Below are 27,955 nucleotides of genomic sequence, written 5' to 3'. Positions count from 1 at the left end.
ATAAGTAAGAAATCAGCATGTAGCGAACTCACATAGAAATCAAATCCGTGTCATAATTACTGTGTTCATACCACACAACATCCAAAACGTTTGTGAAATGTGAAATGTAAACTGGTTGTAAGTGTCATGCAGATGATATACAAACTTGAAAGGCAATGACTTGAAAAATCAGTGAGGCATTCATCGTTTACATACATTTAACGCACAACGAAATGTACACTCAACTCATGATCATTTGAAATTCCTTTAACCTTGAGTGATTATAGCGTTTATGTACTTTATATGACTCTCGTTATAAACTATAGGTTATGGAGGACAACCCCAGTCAACATATGTTACAAATAAACACACGCTTTAAAACAATAATATCAACAATTGAACAGGCGTGTAATTGTGTAATATGTCTGCTCAAAACATCCCAACATGTGCAACATTGTAAATTCATTAACCAATTTGAAAATGAAGTTAAAATTAATATACTGCTGAACATAATATTATGTCTACTCAAAACATCCAAAAATGTGCAACATGTGTAAATTCATTAACCAATTTGAAAATGAAGCAAAAATTAATATACTGCTGAACATAATATTATGTCCGCTCAAAACATCCAAAAATGTGCAACATGTGTAAATTCATTAATCAATTTGAAAATGAAGCTAAAATTAATATACTGCTAAATATGAGCAGTCACCGTAGTTTAAAGATAGATAATTATAAAAAATCACATGCCACAAGCATATAGCTTCAAGTGACAATATCCTTGCACACAGTACATTTTTCATATTTTCAAAACAAAATATCTATAGTGCTAAAAAATCCCCAGATGGTTCAAAACATACCTGGCATCAATTTATCAAATCCTCCACAATTTCTGCTTCAATTTATCAATACTTCAGAACAACTCACAGAAAACAACCAACAGCAAATTGAGTTGGTAACATTTGGTGCCACATCAAAATGCAACTGGCAATCCCAGATGCCACATATCTCCTAAACAAACTTATCAAGGAGCACTGTGCATGATGTCGAGAAAAAACAACAATAAACTTCTAGTACATGGTGTAGCTATTGTGCAACACTGCCAGTCCCTGAACTTGCTGCTCTCACTGAGATATTTCTAGTGCACTGACTCTAAGGCAGATTCAGAATGGATATTTCATCCACTTATTAGTTTCTGCAAATGGCTTACAATGAAGTAATTCCAATGGAATTTCTGAGATAAATGATTGCTGTATTAAAATATCCCTCATAAAACCTCTTTTATTGTCTCAAAGGATGATCAGATTGTTAAAAGAGTGAAAACAATTTGATTTTATATAAAAATGAACAGTATTAATTTTCTTCTATGCTTTTTGGTGAAATAGAAAAATTGTATTACATCATTATAAAAACAAATTTTACTTCACTCACGATCACTGAGTTATATTTCCCTAAAATCAAAGAACGCCAAAAAAAACAACCTAAAAAGGCAAAATTCAATCAATTACAAATGTTCAATAATTATAAAAAAAAAGATGCGAAACTATTAAAATTTGAACCAAGCTGGCTATAACATGTACTCTGCACATCATCTTTATTATATAATGATGAGCATTTGTGGCAAGTTATTTCAAAATCCATCAAGCAGTTCAAGAATTATGAATGGACAAGTGGAGCACTAACGATATGTCTCCCCATTTTTGGAGGGAGACATAATGTAAGTCCAAAGACAAATAGAAAGAAAGAAAATGTAAACAACATATATTTTATACAATGCATGTTGTTTAATTGGAAGTTACCAGGCTAACAGAAAAAGGTGGAACTTGATTCCTCATTAGAGAAAAACCACCTGATCATTGCCACATGTATATCCTACATGTGTAATAGGAATTTAAAAACAGGAGCAGCATAAATATCTCATTAGTCCCTCGTACAGTACAATGGCTTCTTTACAAGATTTGGAAGCTTCTAATCCAGTATAAGCCTATGTTTACTTCTTGTAAATTATCTTATACAAAATTGCATAAGAAGCAAATCATTTGTCAATAACAGTTAATGTATGCTTTATTTTCCTGGAATTTGTACGCTTTTTTCCCTGGGAATTCAGATATCAGAACTCATTACCAAAATTTCTGAAGACATCTTCACGTAACAGTGCAGTAACAGTGCAGTCAGTTCAGTGTCCTCTTAGAGAAGATTTATCTTTTAAACTTCTCAAAAATGACAGATTATTATACACAAGTTCCAATAAGTTAAAATAATAACATCATTGCACATTATCATATCGTAGATTCACTTTCCAATGAAGTATTTCATATAATCAGTAACTTTAATACTAGAAACAAATTATTGTGTCAATTTGGGTTGAACAAACTTTTCTCAAAGATAATAAGCTTTTCAATATGTTTTTTTTTCAAGGAAATTCCAAATATTTCTCAAGTGTAAAGTACACTCTCTTGGCGAGCATTAATACAGCTACTTTTACATGGTTTCATCTCTTGAATGCAGGAACATTTGGGCCATAAATTTAAATTTGTATTTCCTACATTTTTTATCTGGCAGCCTGAGAAACACTAACATCATAGGCAGCTCCAGCATTTGGTATAAGAGGGGGCGCAGCTTTGAACATGAGCCCCCTCCCTCACAACCGAAATATATTAACAGTTTAAATATTGGTAGTGGGTTTTTCTACACCACCATCCCATTACTATGATGAATATTCTTAGTCTAAAATGGTGAAATCTACTTTGACAAAAAAGAAAATTCGGTCAATTTTGGCACCCTCCCCCCCAACTCCCCCTCCCGTCCATCCTAAAATCTGCTGGTACACACAGCAAATGCTTTACATCAAATAAAAGCTTTATATTGGAGTATCCTGCTACCATAATTCAGTGAAAAACAGAAGCTCTTTGGTGAAGATAAAAGTGCTAAGGTTACATGATCGATTTAACCAAGCGGAACTTATTCCTGTATATCTGTACACCAATCCAGCAGGCTTTACATCCTAGCATATTATACACACACACCTCTGAATTTTTTTGCCAAAATTCATGCCAGAATCTTGGCTACAAGTGAAATACCCAGGATTTATTAATTATGAGGAGTATAAAACAATTTGGCAATGACTTTTCACAGAAATTGCAACCATAATTTTGCAAAACAGCAATAAACATCCTTAAAATGCACCCGACTACATTTGATGGAATAGCCTGAAGTATATCCAACTTAACAACACAACTTTTATTATTCAATACAGCTGCACTATCTGATGTTTATTGAATTTCTTAGGTGCAAAACTTTATAGGATTGTACTACAAGGAAACAATAAATAACGGAACAAACCAGGCTTCATTCGGAGAAGTGAACTGAAATTAATGATCTTTGGTTAGATGGTTCTTACACATCAACAATGCCTACCAATTCGTTTAGATGTCATTATATTCACTTGAATAATGATGTTATTAAAATAATAAACAATATATTCAGAAGAGACTCCACTGGTCATCCGAAACCCAACAAAAATGTAATACGATGAATTTCCATGTTTTTTAGATTCTTTAGAAAATAAATAAAGAGCAACCTTATACAAACCTTCAAATCATGGCATCTTCCGTTTGCTGGAACACAAATCCACTGCGTACTGGCTCAAATTAAGATGTACAAAATGTAGGAAAGTGGCATATGAATATTGAGAAATGGCCTGTAGTTACAAAGTTATTACATGAATTTGATTCCACAAAGAGCTCTAGTTTCAATAATCAATATGGAATGATGCCAGTGAAGTCAAAATTTCCATGTGGAATGCAGTTAGCCTCTGCCATTATAGGAATGGTGGAATAATACTTGAGCTTCACTGTTGTAAGATGAAAAATAAAAATGGAGCTGTCAAAAAAGCTTCTTCTTTTTTAAAAGATAACAAATCATTTCTAACTCATGCAATAATCTAATTCATTTTTCTGAGCAAAAAAAAAGAACATCTTTAAGCTGTACGAGCGGCCATCATTCTGCATCACACTTGTTTCTTTTTTAGTGAGAAGAAAAAGGCCATCTACAATCAATATCCATTCTGAAAACCATGTTGCACACGATAAATAAAGCTTTAAAGCTGCTCTCTCACAAAATGACAATACAAGAGATTTCAATAGTTTGGTAAACTGCTGAATTTTTTTTTTCTCTGAAACTGTAAGTAACGCTTTAAGCGCAATTTTCAAAAGCAACTATGTAAACTGCGATCTGCTCTTTTGTCAGCAGTCTTATACTGGGCCACTGGTGTCCAGATATTTACGCAAAAATTGGCTCATTCCAAGACAAAACAAAGTAGTCAAAACACTGTTGATCTACGAGAGTGCAGCTTTAAGTCCATCATGGATTTGTGCTAAACAGAACATTTCTTCCACTCCCCCAATATTGTGCTATTGTACATTCTCTAAATGCTGCAATATAGTAAACCACTTTACAAAATGCATTCGGAGCTCCTCGGCCATTTTTTTCAAAAACAACCTCGGATGTATTTGGACGGTTTACATACTCAAAAAGAGGTACGTTTAAGTCCGCTGCAAGAAGATCGCGTAGTGATTTTATTTAGCAGTTAAACTTTATGACTTTACTCCTGGAAATCTTAATTATGTTTGCAATAATATACTTCACTGGCAATCAGTTTAAACTTAGATCAATTAATACAATTCTAAAACACTACATTTCTAAAATGATTTAATTAAAAAAATTACAAACTACTTTAACTGGTGTACCGGCATACATCCGAGGTTGTTTTCGAGAAAAAAAATGGCCGAGGAGTTCCGAATGTACAAAATGCTACTCATAATCAATATCGTGCCCAGAACATGTTGCACATAGCTAGAGTTTTCAGGTTATCAATAAACTCTTCAATTATATGTTGATCAATTAGCAGAAGTTATGGCCGTTTTTATGGGGACATTTGTCAATACTAGATGCAAGAAAAAATGCTGCTATTAAATGAATTATTGAACAAAACACAACAACTGTCATCCATGACTCATCTATGCACAGTTCAATGACCAGAGAATGATGGAGTATTTGTAGAGAAATTCACATTGTTTCTGTCTGAGTTTGAGACATTTCTTACATTAATGTAAAATGTTTGCTTTCATAAAATGAAACAAAACATTGTTTTTGAGTAATATTGTCTCCTTTTTATTTAGTAAAGGGCGTTAATGGATGGATGCATACTTAAATGACACTTGGTGTTTGCATTTTTGTGGGGGCTAATGCACAGTCAATTGTAACCAAGGCCCCCCCAGGTCCGGGGAATAGCGGGGACATTGACTTTCGGTCCAGCCAACCCTGGGTAAATCCCTGCCCCGGGAAGACAAACTGCTGGTAAAATTCCCGCTAAATTCCCCCGCACACAAGGGAGGTAATACCCATTCCCCGCTATTTTTGGCGTGAGGACAAAACCACAGCATTCACCTGGCACTGTGGGGCCACCTGGAAGGTAAAAACATGGCCCATTTCCCATGGCTATCCCATGTATATCCCCAGACCTGTGTGTTTGTTTGTGGGGTGGGGGGGAGGGGGGGGGCCTGGTTACAATTGACTGGTGCATAGTGACCATGACTGAGGATTTGCATATAATAGAGGTCAAAAAAAAAGCAGCAATATATTTATAAGTCCCAAATTTTCATTTTTATATCATATCATATTTCATAATATTTTCTGCACCATAATTTATATTTAGCACACAATTATGATTTATTGAAATACAGGCTGGATAAGTGAAAATTATTTCATATTTTGTATGCAAACTACTATCATGACTTAATTGTCAACATTTACGAATTGAACAGTCATTCAGCCATTTTTATCAAATATAGTGCCTCCTATCAATAAGTTATGCAACATAATGCTTCAAGTTTCATATGCATTTCAATGTCTCCGATAACATCATTTATCTGTATGGGTTAATGAACACTGCATGCCAGGTACAGCTGAAAAAGTGCATCTAGGATGCTCTTACTTCGCAGTGAACTTGTGTAGTTTATCATTATATTACCTGCTCAGGCAATTGAAGAAATGCATATCAATTTATATGTCAACCTTCTGATACCAAGATTTAAAGTGCATAAAAACTCCAAGCGGACGATATACGCAGATATAACAATATTTTCACATTTTATAGGGCATTTTAAAAAAAACAAGAGGGCCTAGATGGCCCTTTATCGCTCACCTGATTGGACAAAGGGGTCTGAAGGTATTGATCGGATATTTGAATACCGGACTTATTTATTTAAAAAGTTACAAAGTGCCATATTACGAAGTGCCATAACTCTTCCAAAATTAAAGTTGGATTTATTTACCTTCGTTGTCACAAATCTTGCAACAAAAGAGCTCACTGTTATGCGATACATTTCCACATATTATAGGGCAAATCAGTTTTATACAAAAAAAAACATTCAAATTATCTTTCAAAGCTGTGTTAAACATTTTATAAGGTATAACATGAACAAATTAGTTTGATTAAAATAGAAATGCAGGCTGCTTCATAGGTTTTTAATCTGCACATCTGAGTATATATAATAGTATTATATTCGATACCATATGTTGTCGGTGACATCTGCAAACATTAGCTTCATTTGTTAAGTTGCAATTTGGAAGTTATATTACACTGATCGAATTATCCATACAATATTTTGTACTTGAATGCAACAATAATTAACACGACACAAATAACAGCCTAAATGCTCCGCCCAGTCACTTTGAAATTACAACAAGCCCGCAAGTAATGCACTGGTAAAATGTCTTCAGGGCTTGCTAAAATTCTGAATCTTTTATAGCAGGGCTTGTTCATTAATTTGATGCCATGTATGCAATAGTATAAGAGTTTGGGCTTGTTCATCCAAAAGCCTTTTTCGATGACTGCTTGTTAAGGAGGTTGTAATTTGAAGGAGGTGGTCAAAGTTATCCATTTAATTATACAACAATGTGCTATATTTATAAACCATATACAACCTGTTCATTGAACATCTAAATGGTAAATGACAACCAGTTTCATGTTGATTAACAAGAGCTGCCACAGAGATATTTCGCCCAACCGGTTTACTATTTCACCTCGTTTGACCAGAATTTTTAAGTTGAATAATAAAGAGCATTTTATATGTATTACATGCAAGATTATTAAGTTACCCGACTTAATTAGTTAAGTAGGTTAATGGATAGTCAGAAGCCATTGTACAAAGTTTCAATGCAATTTTATCAAGTACATGTTGTTGCAGTGATAATGACTTACATGTGCCTACATGTATGCAAAACCTTGTCCATTATTTGCATAAATGCCTGATTAATAAATAAAACTGTATGGATGGAAGTTGTCATCTAAATGAAATATGTACATGATGTATTTGCTGAGATATTGACTTCAATGTGCTGATATAAATATTCATAACCTAAACCAAGCAGATACCAGTGGAGTAATGCTAAAAATCAACTTGAAGAGTTAACCTATGTACATAGCGAACAATTAAACTTTTGCTATTGCGGAACACTCATCAGGTGAGCATTGCAAAATAGACCACAATTTAAAATTCTAAAGTCTATTGACTTCCTGAGATAAAAGTATTGACCCGAACTCTCCTAGCAAGCAAGTTAGTTGACAGTGTCCACTAGTCATATCTGATAAGTATGGTAGACTTGGTAGCCAGTGGTCAGCTAATGGTCAGCTGACACAGTGGTCAATGCAGATATTGGAATTTCTACCTGTGCAGCTGACCACTGCTGTGGATGTACATGTGTACAATGTAAACATGGCACCTTGCCTACTGCTGGGATTGCATGCACATTTTACTGACCACAGGAATTTTATACTGAGCCTCACCAAGGGAAAATAGCCAAGATGAAAATCTTACAAGGCATAGCTTTACGTGGGTCTTAAAACATACATGCAAATGCTCTTATTTGGGTGATAATTATTGATGTACAAGTTCTTTATAGGTGATTATTTAAGAACATGTTCTTTATGGGTGGTCATTTTAGAACATGTTCTTTAAGGGTATGCATTTAAATCATGTTTTTTATGGGCGTTTATTTATGAACATGTTTTTAATAGTACTCATTTAAAACATGTTCTTTATGGGTGCTTATTTAAGAACATATTCAGTATGGCTGATTTCAGTACACATTTTTTGGGGGTGCTTATATAAGATATAAATATAAGTGTTCTTTTTGGGTGCTGATAAATTTCAGTTCTATATTTTGGTGGTTATAATTGAACATGTTCTTTTTGGGTGCTTATAAATGGATGTGCTCTTTTTAGGTGCTTATAAGCATATATGTTTAATCACACCGAGCACCAGCAGTTTAAGGTACCACATGACCTGAAAGCCTCATCACTTGGCCAAAAATGTTTGTTGTACCCTTCATTAGTCCGTTGGAATATTAGACTGAATATAACAACTATCCTCACATTATCATCAACACATCAGACCCACACTGTTAATTTTGGGAGAGTAAATTGCTGCAGAAAACAGTGATTTTTTTTAACAGTTGGATGTGACAGGGGAATGTGTGTCAGGGATTGGAAAAGTACAGTGACATTATATTTACCTTATTGAACTACCATCGTGACTTTTCAACACTGAACTGCACTGAAAGTTCTAGGGCCTAAAAAAAAAATACATTTGGTTCGGGTTACCCGACCCTACCTACGGAATAGGCGCAGACCCTATCATTTTAATAGTCATTTAAAAACAAATAATGAAAAACTAAAAAAAAAAAATATATATATATATATATTATTTTTTTGGTGCTTTTCAATATGTAGTTTAAAACCTTAAATGCTAATATAGACGATAACTAACACCATTCTCCAATGATGAAAATGACATTCTTATATAAAGTCTAATAAAAAAAATAAATAAAAAAAAATAAAAAGCCTACCTACCCTACCTATTTTTGAAAAGGATGTAACCCTAACCAAACATTTTTTTTTTTTTAGGCCTAGTTAATTTTGGGCAAGTAATATTGAGGTCAGTCAATGAGGGCTGATTTCAGAGATTGTGGAAAAGCACCATGTTCTTGGCATTATTTTAACTTTGGCAAGTAGTATTAAATATGAGATTCACATGAATGATGATGCTCATTTAGCTATACTGTCTTTCGGCTTATCCCATGTTCTTGTTTTCAATTTTGTAATTGAAGCAGAACAAGAAGGGTAACAATTTTACAAATATGATGTTTACAAAATAATGTGAAAAGCATGAATTCTGGACTTTTAGTGCCTTTTACACACAAACAATGTACTTATATAATGCAATATTTCTCTTCATGGATGTTGGTTAACTGTGGCATGTGGTTAGTTTAAACTTATTTAATTCTACAATGATTGCGAAACAAGCTATTGCAACTTATATTAATCACTCTCATTGGCACAATGTTGCGCAAGAGTGTAGTCTTGTGTTGTGGGGGAAACTAGAGTACACGGAGAAAACCCACTTTTCCGGCTTGGTGACCGATTTGGCATGTGGATGTGGTTGTCCAGGCGGCTAAGAATTACGTAGATTCTATGTGTTGGTTTTCACTAAAACCCAGTTGCCTTTATAAACCTGGTTTTCACTAAAACCTAGTTGCCTTTATAAACCTAACTACAACCTTGAACATTCTATTTTATTTCTTCTTTTTTTCTAAAATTGGTTTGTTTTCATCTTTTCTCTCTGAAATTCTCTATATATTATCAACAGTTCCAATAAATTCAAGAAAATTATATCAGAAATTAAAATTAACTTACATTATTCAGAAACATGTTTTTTCAATAAGCTGATTTCATATCCAAAACACTGGTTTTATTATTAATTTTGTTTTTGTTAATTGACGGTACAAACAACACACTGTCACAATTAACAATTCAGCGTGTTAACTTTCTTGTGTATAATATATCATTTTCAACTCTGGTCTGGTTTTCACAGATTGCAACACAATAAACAAACTTATTAAACGCTACTTAATGACATGTGTTTAAACATCCGCTGGAGTGTTCAGAATCTTTGAGTGATATTATATTTATCATGGTTACATGACTCTTTTTGGGAGATCAGCATTTTGTAACAAATATAATTACATTTCATTTATCATTTTCTTATGATACTTGTTTTAAATATCAATATCTGGGGCTTTTCATTGAGTTATATTTAATAACAGGTTAACCATCGAATGGTCAAAAAGAATACCTTATTGCTCTACGTGGTTAATATTTAATCAATGGAAATCAGGTCCTTTATAGATTTCAAAGATTTTACGGTCCTGGCCGCATTTTTTTATTTCAAAATAGATTTATATTAAGTTTCTTTTGTTTATCAAAGTCTAAAATTAATCCATTTTGAATATTATTACTAACACAAAATTAGAGTATATTTTTTCACATTTTTCAATAATTATTAACAATTTTCAGCGCTCTTATATAAAGCTTTGATGCTGTTTTATTATTGAAAAATAGCATTAAAATAGTTAGGTTAACTTTTCACAAAAAATTACGAATTTGATGTCCTACCCATTAAAACAAGAACTGTCCATTCAATACCGTGAAAACATTTCAACCAATTATTACGCAATACCTTCAATTTCACAGAAACAAAACAATAACAATCAATCAAAATAGCAAAATTGTCCAAGAGCGGAATGTATTTTAATAAATATCATAAACATAATCATTCATTGTCAGTACAGCTGTTCCCAACCAGAGCTTACATAAACTTTTAAGCAAGCGCTTAAAATTGAAACCATGACTTTGAATACATATATAATTGTAAAGTATACTTTTCAATTGACATGACATCAATGTGAGTTTCTTACTCCTAAATGTGTTCGTGAACAAAGGTGCTCTTTACTGCTCAACTGAATTGTTGAATGACAACCAACGTCATGGTTATTAAAACACAGAACAAAGTTATACAAAAAATCATTAGACAATTGTTCGAAAAACAAAAGAAAAAATGTCAAAATCATCAACTGTAACATATTTATCTCTTAAACCCTACAGGATGTTAAATGTACATTCAAATACCTTGAATTCATAAAATTTGACACAAACAAAATTCATGAAATAATATGAGTTTTATCAACATTTAACAAGAGCTAGCATGAAATCATTCATGTACAAAATATCTATTAAAATTTCATCAGTATTTGCAAATGAATTGAAAATCATGAAAAAACCATAGCGAAAAACGATTACCTTACAGTCACAATTCTGCACTCCACTTGCTTCAAAACTCTCGCTATCAGTAGAGTAGGCAGTTTTTCAATACACGCAAACATCCATTTCCAATTTCATTCAAGTGCAGATAAAACATACACAATACGTGATGACAAAAATTATTGATTCCCTGTGCTTTATCATTCTTCTTTTTACAATATTCATAATTTAATGAGTTTAGCGATTCATGCTAAGTCACCTATGTATTCAATTGCATCAAACAAATCGCACATGAGCAAACTTGTTTTTCTGTCCTCGTCTTAAAGTGTATGCTCACAAAACGTGAATGCCTGTAAGAGCTGCAATAGAAATTTTCTTTAAATTGCAAACAGTCTTTGATGTACACAAAACTCATTCGTTTCTAATCTCTTGAAAAATCTTTACAGTTGTAAATTTAAATTGAAACACAATCATCCTTATGAATGGTAAATGGCTCAATGCGTTTGTCGTAGGTTAACTATCTCATTACAGTTCTATTCTCTCGTCATTCACAATTTGATATTCTGCGTTAGCTCACAGTGCATAGGTTAAGTATGTTACGCGTGTTCCAAATTACGACTGGTAACGTTGCACAACGCGATTGCCTCTGTACAAAAGCCCATCATTCAGCGATTACTGACAAAGCCCCATGGAATCTGCCAACCCGATGCTCCAAGTTACACCCACATGTGCCCACATTGATGCAAGCCCCCTTTTTTCGGCAATAATCCTACCAGCATCCACAACCTCCTAAATCAACCAATCGGAAGGCAGTGTTTATAAACTGACCCCTCCCCAAGTTTTGGGACATAAAAGAGACCATTGAAGGGGTCAGTTATGGACATTTGTACTGCTGAATTTCTGGCCCTTTATTCAATGCTATTGGAGGGGCTTAAATATAAAACTGGGTATTAATAGTTGTATTTGCATTTGAAGGAGCATCAAATAAAACAGGATTCAACGGTTTCAATACCATATGATATGGTGGAGAAATGAAAATTATGTAATAGTTTAAACATATATTCGGTTAAATCTCAATGATTGAGATTTTACAAAATATATTCCAACTGACTTAAAAACTTATAACCAGATTTTTGCAAGCAGGAAACCAGTTTTTAATGTCAATATTGTGTATAAAAATGTCTTAACAACTAAGAGTATATAGTATTGAAGGCCGGAATTTAATAGCTTGAAATATGGGTTATTATCAAAAAAAATAATAATATATGATCATGTGTTTAATAGAAACATTAAAAACATTTTTTTTCCATATAAAGAATTTGGAATATGATATAGCATTATATTATTATGTGACATGCGAACTACAATTAATAAATCGAGACCTTTTGTTTGTCAAACAATATGAAAATGATGGTTATTAAGACTGAACATTCATGACAATATGACCTGCATTAAAGACATTCTAATTTTATTTAAAAATCATTTTCATTTCGAAAAAACACATTTATAAAGGCTTATATTTTTTCATCTGTTTGGAAATCATATGTTTTTTTGTTTTTTTTTTGTTTTGGTCATTAGTGAATTGAGTAAAATAAAAAAGAAGAAGATTTATTATGCATGGAAACCAGTGTTAATAGACTGCTGACAAAAAAACAGATTTCAGATTTTTATATTGAAGTTAAATAATTGATGTTTTATGCATTTTTCTTAAACCCTTAGTAACGTTAGCTATAAAACATTGCAATCTGATGTTATGCCAGCAGTCTTGTATCACTGTTTGCAGATATAATAATGTAAAAATTGGCTCATTCCAAGACAAAAAATAAAAATGTTGTCAAAATGGTAAATCTGTGAGAGTGCAGCTTTAAGTGACATAATCTATGTTATTTATGGTCAATGATTAAATACTACTCAGTACTTTTTTGTATTTCCTTTCTTCAGTAACTATGTTTCTAATTAATTTGACAGTTACTCTGACAACTGCATTAAAAGGTTCGTAATAATTATATATGCAAATTCGTATGACAGTCGAACTTTACACCAAGCAGATTTTTTTAGGCTGAATAGGCAAAGCGATTTTAAACTTCAATGTAATTAAACAAGTTAGTACATTTCTGCGTTTAAAACATGTGAAATGTGAAATAGCTTAACACCATTGTTTTTATGACAGAAAAACTTTCCAGTTTAAAGTACACGCCTAATTAAACAACTAGGCCAATGCACAGTAGTAGCATAACAAGGACTTTTTGATGTATGAATATTATTTTCAGGTTACCACATTAGTCAAGACTTAATCATCTAAACTGAGCCACTAAGTTTTCAATTTGAATAATTAAACCTTCAGTTGTTTAGTAACACTGGAGAATTAAAGATATTAAGCAAATTTATAACCTTAGAAAAAAAGACAATCGTTGCGCACCGATCCTTAATGTGACCATAAAATACGGATACAATTGTATATAATGTATATATATGTGGCAGATTGGTTGACTGGGGTAACACACTTGACTGTCAATCCAGTGGTCGCAGGTTCGAAACCCCACCGCATCACTTTAAAAATACAAATTGCCTTCAGGGAGGGACGTTAAATGCGGGGGTCCCGTGTGGCAGTGCTATACACTGGTGCTCTTCAGCTTAAGAACCAGGGTAGCTCTAACCAGTGTTACATTCTGTTTGTGCACTATTCTCAAAAACCCTAAATAGACTAACAATCATATTGGAGCACTCTCGAAATAGACCTTGCACGAGCGCAAATTTAAATAAGGTTACACACCCCAACCTATATAGAGATCACTTCAAGTTGACAAGTCAAGCCATGTGAATTAATAATACACATTTATAATTTATTTAACCTGATACAACAATATGTAGATAAAATTTCACCTCACAATCTATGCCATCTGGTAGTATTTAATAGTTATTTTCCCCGCATAATAATTTAACCTAAAATAATATTTTAACAACTTGGCAAAAAAATTATATAAAAGCTCACAAACACTGCTATTAAAAAAGTATGGATTTTATTTTTGCAAAAAAGAAAAACAACTATTCTCAGATATGATATAAAAGCGCACAAACCCTGCTATTAAAAAAGAATGGATTTAAAAAACAAAAAACTCTCAGATTTCAACCAAATTTACCATCTTTTGTGATAATAAGTCAAAATGATAGGCGCAATTTTGAATGCAAAACAACATGACTATCATCTCGTCATGCAAGGAATGTTATTCACCGATTTTTCATATGATCAAGGCTAATGCACATTAATTCCCAAGGTTTTGAAACACTGCCAAGTATTTCGTTATTTTTGGTTCGTGATCACACGCAGATATTTTAAATTCAATTATGAAGTATAATAATTGCAAACAATAACAATCAATATGTAGCTTTAACATTGTCATTATTTGTAATAGATCATTGAACTTTACTGTAGTTGGTAGTGCAGTTCTGTGAACGACCTCAAGTTTTTTTTAAATGCATGATCAATACAAAAAAGAGAATTATAAATTCAGGCTGTTTGCCAGAATATAATATATTTGTAGCTTTGACATTATCATCATTAATTATAGCTTGTTGTGATACTGCAGTGCAGTTCTGTGAACAGCCTCTAGCTCAATTGGTTAAGGTTTTTTTTAATGCATGATGACCTTGATGCATTTAAAAAAAACTTGGTCGTTCACAGAACTGCACTACCAGCTACAGTAAATATCCAATATCAGAAAGAAACAAGGAAATATGTCTCCACATGAATACGAGAGACATTATGATAAATTCAAGCTGTTTGCCAGAAAACAATATAATTTATATCAAATAATTGATGAACAGTGAATCTGCAACATTTGTTCATTTAACAATGAGCAGCTACATGTGTAAGTTCCATATTTAAAAAGATTGAACACCAACGCTCATAGTAAAAACATCTGGCTCCAATTTATCGCAACTTCTTTAGTCCTTCATAAACAGGATTAAGCTAAGCTCATTTTTTTTTTCAATAGTTTGCGTACTATTTACTTATATATATATATACTCTTTATTTCCACCCGTAAGTGATTTAACAATTATAGGAATGAACATATATACAACAATACAAACAATCGAACAATGCATTTGAAAGAAGTAAGGAAGAAAAGTACAATAGTTTATATTATATTATGCATTTTGGCTAATTGAAATAAGCTATTTAACATTTTTTAAGCTTAAGAAGTTTCAAGAAATTTTGACCTGAGGAACAAGGGACATAACTCAACAATTATTACAGCAAAAGCCATGCTTCACATGTGCATATTGATTCAGGCAACATGTAAACCAACTTTCATTAAAATATGTTTCAATGTTTCAATATGTGACAATGTTAATTAAAAAAAGGTTTCAAACCATGTGGTGAAGTTCTTACATGCTAATGCCACTGTCACAATAAAACCAAGACATCTCATTATTTAGCTTATGTCTTTTTGATACATGCCATGCAACATTTCCCCCATTGGTCCGCCTAGCTTACTTGCCACTTGGTACTCCTACCTTATGACCCACTTGGTACGCCTCTCTTATAAGTAACTTGGTATGTCTAGCTTATGAGTCACTTGGAACACCTCTCTTTTGAGCCATTTGGTACGCCTAGCTTGTGAACCACTTGGTATGCCTCTATTTTAAGCCACTTGGTACGCCTAGCTTGTGAACCAATTGGTATGCCTCTATTTTGAGCCACTTGGTACGCCTTGCTTGCGAACCAATTGGTACACCTCACTTTTGAGCCACTTGGTACGCCTTGCTTGTGAACTTATTGGTACACCTCACTTTTGAGCCACTTGGTACGCCTTGCTTGTGAACTAATTGGTACACCTCACTTTTGAGCCACTTGGTACATACTATTTTGAGCTGATTCAGGTATGCCTTATACTTTGAGCCACTTCCAGGTACATACTATTTTGAGCTGATTCAGGTATGCCTTATACTTTGAGCCACTTCCAGGTACATACTATTTTGAGCTGATTCAGGTATGCCTTATACTTTGAGCCACTTCCAGGTACATACTATTTTGAGCTGATTCAGGTATGATTTATACTTTGAGCCACTTCCAGGTACATACTATTTTGAGCTGATTCAGGTATGCCTTATACTTTGAGCCACTTCCAGGTACATACTATTTTGAGCTGATTCAGGTATGCCTTATACTTTGAGCCACTTCCAGGTACATACTATTTTGAGCTGATTCAGGTATGCCTTATACTTTGAGCCACTTGCAGGTACATACTATTTTGAGCTGATTCAGGTATGCCTTATACTTTGAGCCACTTCCAGGTACATACTATTTTGAGCTGATTCAGGTATGCCTTATACTTTGAGCCACTTCCAGGTACATACTATTTTGAGCTGATTCAGGTATGCCTTATACTTTGAGCCACTTCCAGGTACATACTATTTTGAGCTGATTCAGGTATGCCTTATACTTTGAGCCACTTCCAGGTACATACTATTTTGAGCTGATTCAGGTATGATTTATACTTTGAGCCACTTCCAGGTACATACTATTTTGAGCTGATTCAGGTATGCCTTATACTTTGAGCCACTTGGTACATACTATTTTGAGCTGATTCAGGTATGCCTTATACTTTGAGCCACTTGGTACATACTATTTTGAGCTGATTCAGGTATGCCTTATACTTTGAGCCACTTCCAGGTACATACTATTTTGAGCTGATTCAGGTATGCCTTATACTTTGAGCCACTTTGTAAGCCTTATAGTATTGAGACTGGAAACTGCTTTCAGCTCCGTGTTGTTTTCATGTGCATTACAATTAACGACTTCATGGGACCAAGTCATGTTAATTTCCTGCTTGTTAAGAAACAAGGAAGTATTTACTTTTAAATGCACCAATGATATTTGTTGCAACTGTGGTATTTAGAATGAGGTTTTTATGATTGCTATTTTAAAATAAATAGCAAGATCATTGTAAAGAATATAGAAACAATGACTTATTTAAATCAGAATTCATGAAAGAAACCAATTATGCTAATTTCATGAGGAAAACCCTCCTTCACCTTAACCCTCCTACAACCCCCTCCCCCACCTAAATCCCCCCCCCACCACCCAACACCACCAACAGATAATATTTACTGAATCACGATGTACACTATATTTTATGCATTTTTAAAACAAAGGGCCATAACTTACATTATTATATCAGATACCACAGATTTTGATCTTAAACCCCAAATCAGCCCCTAAGGATCATCTACCCCATGATAATGTTGAAACGAAGATGAAACACTTCCAACAAGAAGTTTATACACAAGATCAATAGTTTAAAGCTGCACACTCACTGATTGAAAGTTTTGACAACTTTTTTATTTTTTGTCTTTAAACGAGCCAATTTATGCGAAAAGTGCATGGAACCCAGTGATATAAGAATGCTGACAAAAAATCAGATCGCAGATTTTCATATTTATCTAAATAATTGATGTTTTATGCATTTTTCTTAAACTGTTAGTCAAGCTTTTAGCCATAAAACATTAATTTTCGAATGGAAAAATGAAAATCTGCGATCAGATCTTTTGTCAGTAAACTTATATTATTGGTTCGCAGATATTTACACAAGACAAAAAATAAAGTTGTTGTCAAAACAGGAAATCTGTGAGAGTGCAGCTGTAAGATATAATACAGGAAACAATTACCTCATACCTTGAAATAATATCATACTTTCATCATGAGATTTCTAATCTATATTGGGACAACATCAACACAAGGATTAATTATAAGCTCTTAAAACCGATCTTTGTCAACCAAGTCAATGAAATCATCGGTGAACAGGACATCCTATATGCAAGTGCACACAAGTGCATGCTTCCTTATTTCATTGTTTAACTAGAGTTCATGATCAAGAAAACACTTCAAATACAGATCCTTGATCCTGGAAGAAATATTTGAGTAAGTTAAATTACTGCTGGGTGCATTATAAAATTATCATTAAGTAGGGATACAAACAAATAGCAAAATTGATATTTGAGTATTTGGTGTTTTTTCGACCAAATATTCCTCATACAAGCCAAACAAGTCCAACTATGATATATAACAAAGCTTAACACCAAAGCTTAAATGGTGTAAATTATAACCTCAGGCTACATTCAGTGGATATATGAATTTACATCACATAGATATCAATAACTCCTCATTAAAACTGGTGCAGTCTCGTTTCACTGAAATAATTATAACGCTTGTCACGTTTTTACAAGATTTATTACGCATCACTTTAAAGTTGTTTACTAAAAGTGTTTACGATTTATACTTTCAAATGATTAACACCTTAATATTTAAGCATAACAGCTCTTATACCAAGACAATTCCAAGTTTATATTTAGTCCAATGGCATGGCAGTTTTTTTTCAACCTTGCTGTACATTTTCGTACATTATGATGCAGTGAACCATTATCGATTTTAATGAGGTGAATGGGAAGATTTAAACAAGGCTGGGTCATCAACACTGTATGTAATCGGCTTGACAACCCAAATTATCAATATCTGTCAATCCAAAACTGGATCGCAATAAAAACTGGCACACTATATCTTGGGTTGCTCTAACAAATATCATAGGAAAAAATATTTTTTTCCTACCTTCCCTATATTTCTTTTTGAGATGTTAGCGGAAACAAGAATTTCTATATAATCAAGCTAATTGAAAACTATGGTTTGGTTATATATAACACTTCATGGAACTTACCTTCCATTGAATCTAACCAAAATATTCCATAGTTCATGTAACCTTGAACTTTTTACGGGCCAAAAATTGGCACATAGGCATGGTGACGTAATTCCGCAATTTGAGATTGTTTATATACATACATGTCTTAATGTGACTTATTTTTATTCATATGCAGTTTGTTGAACAGATAATCGCTTGATCTTGATAAAATTTCATTTGTTAGGGTTAAAAATGCTCCTCTATTGATGTTATTAGAAACTAGAACATTTGGTACTTCAAAAATGACTTGATACATCCAAATATCGACACCTTGTTCTGAGTTATGCACTTAATCAATAACAATTACTTAACGAAAGATACGAAAGCAAAATCAAAATATATGCATTCAATATAAAACAGTACTGAATCAACATGTTCAGTTCAAACACAAATCAGTAAAATATTTAATATTAAATAAAATATTAAGTTTACATTACAAACCTTAATGATATTAAACATAAATCTTACAAAAAAACACGAAACAGTATCAATAGAATAATACATACCAAATTTTTTTCATAATTTTCAACTTTATAATTGTATATATTAACTCGGGTTTAACAATTGATATATAATTCAATGGCTGAAATAACTTACGTCTTTTTTTTATTTCCTGGTCTCCAAAGTTATTTACAACTCACTGAGCACTGACAGGTTAAGTATCATTTCCTCACCAAAACCACTGCCAATATGATTACTTCAAATCTTAAATTTCATTCTCAAGCTTCGAAATGATTATAAATTTGCCATACCACCATGCATACTACATCCAAATAATCTGTTCCCTGCCAAAGTACTTTTAAAACATACCTCACTGCATCATAAAACAGTAATTTTTAACAAACTGTGAGCGCTTGCCCCTCTTAAACAAGAAAACACTTGGCCCTTACCCTTGAACACAGCTAATATAAAACAGATTAAAAATTAACTAGAGCATACATTGAAAAATATACTACATACAGCATGGGCGCACTCCGCATATATACATACACTGAAGTTATGTACAATCCTGCTCTTTAACAGGGAGGGGTATTTGTTGAAATTAGCAGAAGTGATTCCTTCCCTTTAAAAGAATCATGAATAAACTGTGCTATGAGATCAAACACTTCTGTGCACAGGGAAGAGGAGGAATTTACCAATAGTTTAGATCACAAGTATGTATAACAAGAATGTTGTTGCAATGAACAGCTTCCACCATTGCAGCATGTATATATCTGCATACAAGAGGAGTTACTATACACAAATCAGATTACTGGCAACCTTAACGTGACCTAAATTTCCACCGATAGATCTGTTTATACATTGCCATAAATGCATATAAATATCCCCCTGGTTTAGGCTATGTAAATATAATGCATTTCAAAGAGGTCTATTAAAGATTCACTGAGCCGATCCTTGTTTATGGATGTTTGTGTTATACTGCCGGTGAATAATACACTGAACATATTGTGCACTTAAAATTAAAAGCTTGAGTGATAAATGTATGGTTAAGCTTCGCTCAATAAATACGTATTTCAAAATATAGTAAACGGTTCTAGCACATGACATTTTAAAGATCTGAATATCATGTCAATAAAATGACATTCAGAATATCTCTATATATATATATATATTTATCTTAGTTTTTGCTTTTAATGCAAACTTTTTTAATTTTCTACTAGAAAAAATATTATTAATGAAACATGTGTTATATATAATATGATTCACTAGCGGACCCAAGAGTTTGGGTGGGGGCTGGGGGGTGTTGTGGTGGTTTTTTTTTTGGATGGGTTTCACCCAGCGCACGGCCCCCTAAAATCCTCAAAGATTACTTTTCAATAAAGTAATAAAATTCTACCGAAAAGCACAATTTTTGACAATAAATCTGTAGAATGTTATTGAGGGGTTACACTCTAAACCCCCCCTACCAACACTTCAAACCCAATTATCTTGAACTATTCATTGGGGCAATTATTTAGAACTTCATTAAAATTTACAACGTTGCTAACAGCATTGTTGTTAACATTAAAAGTTATCTATTGTTGTAACATTCTCAAAATACTACGATGAAGCAGTTCCGGCCGAAACTACTACATATAACAAATATTTCAATATAAGACATAAGTTCTAGAGCAAGAAAGATTTGAAAGTTGACAACAATTACGTTAACAATGTCAATGGTCCGAATCAGAAACTAGGAGAGTTAAAAATAAAAATAAGATTCTGTACAGAACACGGTTTCAAATTGTCGTACTAAGAATAACTATTACATCATGTTTTCGGGAACTTGCAAATAAACGTTAATCATAATTTTTAACTGCACTTCTCAAAGGATCGTTCTGAATTTATTTCTCAGAATGAATAATATTTAAGTACTAATAAATGGAATATACTACATACTAAAATGGATAAATAAGTGAATACAATTGGAAAAATTGGCACCTAAATCTTTCCATATGTAAAAGCAATATACCGTTTAATAATTTACCAAATATTTCATTCCACATTAGAACACCATTTTAAACAATAAATTTCTTAATAATAACATTCTTTTTTGAGCTGTGAATATATTACTATGGACAAACCACCACTTTGAAGAAAAAACACTGCTCTTAAAGGAAACTGAAAATATTAAATGTTTAAAAAATGTTATCTTTGTAATGTCAATTTATAGTTAAGTGTCCTCTTACCATATCTAAAATTGCATAGTTCTCCTCTTTACACTTAAAATTGCTTAAGAGAATGTGCATGAATAATTAAGATAATGTGCTAAAAACGAAGACAGGAAACAAGAACAATGGGCGTGTACACAATCGCTCATCAAACAAGTGTCGTTACTCAACAACGAATTAAGCCGGAGTAACAAACCTTGGAATACAAGCCCATATTGTCTTAGGCAACATTAGTACCAAGTTTCATTTGAAAATCATGAAAGTGACATCCTTATTCAAAATCAATACATACACATGTATAACAAACATAAATTTTGAGTGATAGACCTTTTACTACTAACTACATAATGCATTTATAGAAAATATTAATTACTGATAACAAGATTGTAACCATGTATTTAAAGTTGCACTCTCACAGATTGAACGTTTTGACAACTTTTTTATTTTTTGTCTTGGAACGAGCCATTTTTTGTGAAAATCCATGGAAACCAGTTATATAACACTGATGACAAAAATATAGATCGTAGATTTTTAAATTTATGTTCAAAAATTGATGTTTTATGCATTTTTCTTAAACCGTTAGTTAAACGGTTTCAGCCATAAAACATTAATTTTCGAACGGAAATATGGAAATCTACGATCTGATTTTTTGTCAGCAATCTTATATCATTGGTTTGCAGATAATTACGCACAAATTTGCCCTTTCCATGACAAAAATAAAAAAGTTGTAAAAATGGTAAATCTGTGAGAGTGCAGCTTTAATAGCTGAAAATGCAAAAATATTAAATGATTGGTGAATGCTAAAAGATTTACTGTGATCTACTATTATAAGTCTCCTTAGGTAGAAATACCTTGTTTTATTCTCATTTTTTTTCAAATAAAATTCAGCATCCTTCATAAGAACCATTGTTTTCGACATTTATTCAACATTTAACGACTATCAAAACAATATTATTAAGTGTGGTAGATCTTATTTGGGAGTAAGAAAGCATCTTTAATGTTTTTAGTATACGCCAAGGTTAAACTTCTTGCACAAAGCTCCCAGGCTAAAGCTGCACAACAGCTAATTGACATTACCTTGTGAAACACAAACATTTTTAGCTTAAAATAGCATAATTAACATAATGACAAGTGCACTTAGGATGCACTTATTCAAGGTTGAAGGTTTTCAAAAAAGGAAACTAACTGATCAGGCATTACTTGCACAGCCAAGTAGGTCAGAAATATGTCTTTAATTTAGTCTTGTTTTAGTGCTTTTTATGCATATAATCTTTGAAACTAAGAGGATTTTTCTATCTGAGTTGATGATTGTGTAAGAGTTAAAGTGACTCGCTCATGGTATGTAAAATGCACTTTTTTTAAATTATGAAATAAAGTATGGCAAATCATAAAACAAAAATACCGAAAGCTGGAACCCTTCAAAAAATGTTGATATTTACTCAAATATCGTCTTTGAAGACCACAATTATCATTAGCGTTTATAACGTAATTGGAAATTAATTATGACAGTGGTGCTGTGTCATTGGTTGAATAACATTATCATGTGATGTTATCAATGTATCCGTAACAAGTCAACATATCCACCATTTTTGTTAAAGTCCCAGTGGCCATGTGGACTAGCCGGCAATTATATAATTTTTCCTTGACATTACCGGCGTGTGTTCCCACCCCACTAAAACCAAACAAATTTGTTAGGCTATAACTGATGCTATTTTTCTGCAATTTCTATATCATAGAGTAAAATAATGATAAAATAAGTGTTTCCAGATGCATTACCAGGAAAACTTATTTTATGTCCAAAAACATGAGCGAGTCATCTTAACTGATTTGCTGAAAAGCGAAAAGGTTCTAAACAATATCAAATAATAAAGTCGATAGAACAGTTTTGCTCTCATTTAATTAATAATAATAATAATAATCATTACAAAATAATAAAATAATTAATTATCATTACTCAAAGATTGGAGACAACATTAACTATGTTATATACAACTCTCTTACTCTATCTATATAACAAACAATCATAATTTGTCAATACAAATTCAAAACAAGTTCCTGTATTAACTAGTATAAACATTTCCTCCTACGTACATTTGTTTATCAGTAAACTAAATCTACACATGTGCGTTTTATGATAAAAACCTTGTCCTCATTTTTCCTTTGACTTAATGGGGAGAGTTTAATGTACTATCACATATGAACTAATTAAATCTAAACTTGTGCAAATTTGAAGTCAATACCCTTACAAAAGAAGCGGTTATTTTTTTATGGAGAGTAATTTGATCACTCTTAAGCAAGAATGAAGTGATATTTGATAATGATATTTTTTAAGCTTACAATAATTCATGTTTCTACGTCATCCAATACTACTAAAATATAAAGACCACCTTTAAATCACAGTGTAAATGCTTTATATATACATACATATATATATATGAATATGTACTTAATATCCACAATATATCACATTGTATAAATCATGACTAGGAGAATTTCTAAATCTTTCATTGGCTTGAATAAATGATCTATTCACACTCAAACTGCACTGCGTTAAAATTAACAATGCTCTATTCATATAAAAACAACACTCAATCATCCCACAATTTACAATAAGAATAAACTTTTTAACTTACGTATAGCTAGAAGATCTCTTTCACAATATAAAATATCCCGTAAATATGCTGGTATAGGCTCCAACGTAAATACTGTACAGATCTTACACTCTGAGTGCAATGAACCAGCCCATTCATCTGGAGTGCAATATATCGTGAGAGCTAACATCTACTATAGGGCACAAGTTTTTTTCAATATCATGTACAGTGGTATAGAATAGGGCACAAGTTTTTTGAAAAAATGCCTTCAAGTATGTAATAAGAGTATAATCAATATGCTCTAAAGCCCTGTGCTCTGCTCTGCGCTGCTGTATATTTGTGCGCTGGAAAAACTTGCATTATCTCCCAGCAAACATTATAGTAAAACAAGTCTTAAAATAGTTTTGACAATGTGAATTGGTTCGAGGTCAGGCAAAAATAATTATGAAGTATGCAGTTTATTTTAAGAACAATTTTTCAAGCTGCGTAATGTGATGTTATGAAAGTAGATTTTGGAATTAAAAACAGCTGTTTTTGTGAACAGAAAGATTTAACACAGTTAAGAATGATAGAAATAGATTGATATGTAAAGAAATACAAACTAGTCTATTTCATATTAAAGTTAATTGAATAAAGTTCAGAAATATTCCTTAGATTAACAAAGTAGAGTATGGTCAAAAAGCTTGACCATAATATTCTTTCCCATGAGAATTAAAATTTAGTTAAACTTATAGTTTCCAATCAAAATTTCTTAAATATGATTTTGTATTGAAATAAAGAATGTTAAAAACAAAATTACATTTATTTTTGTGTCCAGCAAACTTTATCAGAAAATTACACCAATGTAAAGTCTCTTAAAGTGGATTGTTTTCATAAAGGCATTGAACATACAAATTGAAAAAGATCAAAGTTTTCATAAAATATATAACTTTCTTTCTTAGACCAATACATATTTATTTGTATTTTTCGGTATCATTGTGCTGATAATCTGATAGTATAGCTTGTCCAGTACTGAACTTCAGGAAGTGGCAAGAAGAGGTGGCGCAACATCAACAAACATGTGAAATGCAGAAATGTGTCCGCTTCCAAAAAATATACTGTTTAAATGTGGCAAGGGGGTGCCATCCCCGAAGAAAATTATCGCTATTTTTAGTAAAAAATGGTGCAATCTGTTGTATTCTATTATATTTTTTTCTCCGATTATTAACTTAAATAAAGTTCACTTGGATGTTTCAGCGGAGGCTGGAGCCCTGGAGCTGGGTGCATGTGGACATATTCATCAACATATGGACTGGCTAACCAGGCTAATGAACTTTTCAACTACGCAACCTCTGGTTATTCAGTATTTTCCTACACACAACAAACATCCCGTGAAAATATCACCATAGAAAATCAGCTGGAACACTTAACAACTTTTACAATGCATAAAATAGCTGGAAACACATATCTGCATATCAGTGGCATGAAAGATCTCCAGCTAAATCAATATGTGGTAAGACTATTAGGTTATCATCTACATCTCCCATGCTGGGTAACTCCCTTCTCTGCAAAGACCTTCAGCCAAGAGTTACCTCCCTTGATCACCCTTAAATTCATCTAGCGTTGAAAGTACATGGCAATGACCTAGAATTAATATTTGAAAAACATGATTAAAAGAAAAATGCTATGAATATATTCTCCCATGTAACTAAAAGTGTGTTTCTTCAAATACAGAATTAACAGATAATAAATACAAAATTCGTTGAGTAGTCATGTTATCAAAAAATATTGTGCACTTCGCTTTAACAACATAATAATACTCTTTTGGTTATATGTCTGTTGTTTTTTCTGGATGCCAAAAAGGCTGAAACCTTCAAACGCTACCACAGCAACACAAACTATGACACCAAACAATGACAATGAACTAACATGCAAAGTCCTGTCAGCTGACATTGCCGAGGCCTTTTCATCAAGAATACTAGGAGGGATATAGAACTTATGAGTGCTGTGGTGGCTTCATCACAAATACAAGGAGAGATTTAGCACCTAAGAGTGCTGGGCCCGCTTCATCATACTAGGAGAGATATAGCACCTGGGAGTCATGGGACCGCTTCATTAAACGAACTAGGATGGATGTAGCATCTATGAGTGCTGGGGTGGCTTTATCAAGAATACTAGGAGGGATATAGCACCTAGGAGTGCTGGGGCTGCTTCATCAAGAATACTAGGAGGGACATAGCACCTAGGAGTGCTGGGGCTGCTCCATCAAGAATACTAGGAGGGACATAGCATCTATGAGTGCTGGGGCTGCTTTATGAATAATACTAGGAGGGATATAGCACCTAGGAGTGCTGGGGCCGCTCCATCAAGAATACTAGGAGGGATATAGCACCTAGGAGTGCTGGGGCTGCTCCATCAAGAATACTAGGAGGGACATAGCATCTATGAGTGCTGGGGCTGCTTTATGAATAATACTAGGAGGGATATAGCACCTAGGAGTGCTGGGGCCGCTCCATCAAGAATACTAGGAGGGATATAGCATCTATTAGTGCTGGTGCTGCTTCATCAAGAATACAAGGAGGGATATAGACTTAGGAGTGCTGGGGCCGCTTCATCAAGAATACTAGGAGGGATATAGCATCTATGAGTGCTGGGGCCGCTCCATCAAGAATACTAGGAGGGATATAGCACCTAGGAGTGCTGGGGCCGCTTCATCAAGAATACTAGGAGGGATATAGCACCTAGGAGTGCTGGGGCCGCTTCATCAAGAATACAAGGAGGGATATAGCACCTAGGAGTGCTGGGGCCGCTTCATCAAGAATACTAGGAGGGATATAGCACCTAGGAGTGCTGGGGCCGCTTCATCAAGAATACTAGGAGGGATATAGCACCTAGGAGTGCTGGGGCTGCTTCATCAAGAATACTAGGAGGGATGTAGCATCTATGAGTGCTGGGGCCGCTTCATCAAGAATACTAGGAGGGATATAGCATCTATGAGTGCTGGGGCTGCTTCATCAAGAATACTAGGAGGGACATAGCATCTATGAGTGCTGGGGATGCTTCATCAAGAATACTAGGAGGGATATAGCATCTATGAGTGCTGGGGATGCTTCATCAAGAATACTAGGAGGGACATAGCATCTATGAGTGCTGGGGATGCTTCATCAAGAATACTAGGAGGGATATAGCATCTATGAGTGCTGGGGATGCTTCATCAAGAATACTAGGAGGGACATAGCATCTATGAGTGCTGGGGCTGCTTCATCAAGAATACTAGGAGGGATATAGCACCTAGGAGTGCTAGTGCCGCTTCATCAAGAATACAAGGAGGGATATAGACTTAGGAGTGCTGAGGCCGCTTTATGAAGAATACTAGGAGGGATATAGCACCTAGGAGTGCTGGGGCCGCTCCATCAAGAATACTAGGAGGGATATAGACTTAGGAGTGCTGAGGCCGCTTTATGAAGAATACTATGAGGCCGCTTCATCAAGAATACTAGGAGGGATATAGCACCTAGGAGTGCTGAGGCCGCTTTATGAAGAATACTATGAGGCTGCTTCATCAAGAATACTAGGAGGGATATAGCATCTATGAGTGCTGGTGCTGCTTCATCAAGAATACTAGGAGGGATATAGCATCTATGAGTGCTGGGGCTGCTTCATCAAGAATACTAGGAGGGATATAGCACCTAGGAGTGCTAGTGCCGCTTCATCAAGAATACTAGGAGGGATATAGCACCTAGGAGTGCTGGTGCTGCTTCATCAAGAATACTAGGAGGGATATAGCACCTAGGAGTGCTGGTGCTGCTTCATCAAGAATACTAGGAGGGATATAGCATCTATGAGTGCTGGGGC

The 27,955-nt window shown here is 33.7% G+C and overlaps 1 protein-coding gene across 8 annotated transcripts in view; it reads right to left on the bottom strand.

Annotated features, from left to right (window-relative positions):
• LOC128205741 (zinc finger protein 236-like) overlaps positions 1-24,258 on the bottom strand; it is a 74,462-nt gene extending 50,204 nt beyond the window's left edge. For 2 of the 8 annotated variants that reach the window (XM_052907653.1, XM_052907661.1), the window contains exon 1: positions 24,164-24,258. The gene's annotated coding sequence lies outside the window, so the exon portion shown is untranslated. Of the gene's footprint in view, positions 1-32; positions 87-842; positions 964-11,182; positions 11,221-19,476; positions 19,616-19,689; positions 19,750-19,769; positions 19,844-24,163 lie in introns of those variants that run through there. The other 6 variants (XM_052907657.1, XM_052907659.1, XM_052907660.1 and 3 more) reach the window with 6 other exon arrangements.
• Between the last annotated feature and the right edge of the window lie 3,697 nt (positions 24,259-27,955).

This window comes from Mya arenaria, chromosome 10 (genome assembly GCF_026914265.1).
Source record: "Mya arenaria isolate MELC-2E11 chromosome 10, ASM2691426v1".
In the NCBI taxonomy this organism is placed as follows: Eukaryota; Metazoa; Mollusca; class Bivalvia; order Myida; family Myidae; genus Mya; species Mya arenaria.
Note: the sequence above shows the minus strand (reverse complement) of the source record. Positions and strands in the feature narration are given on the sequence as shown.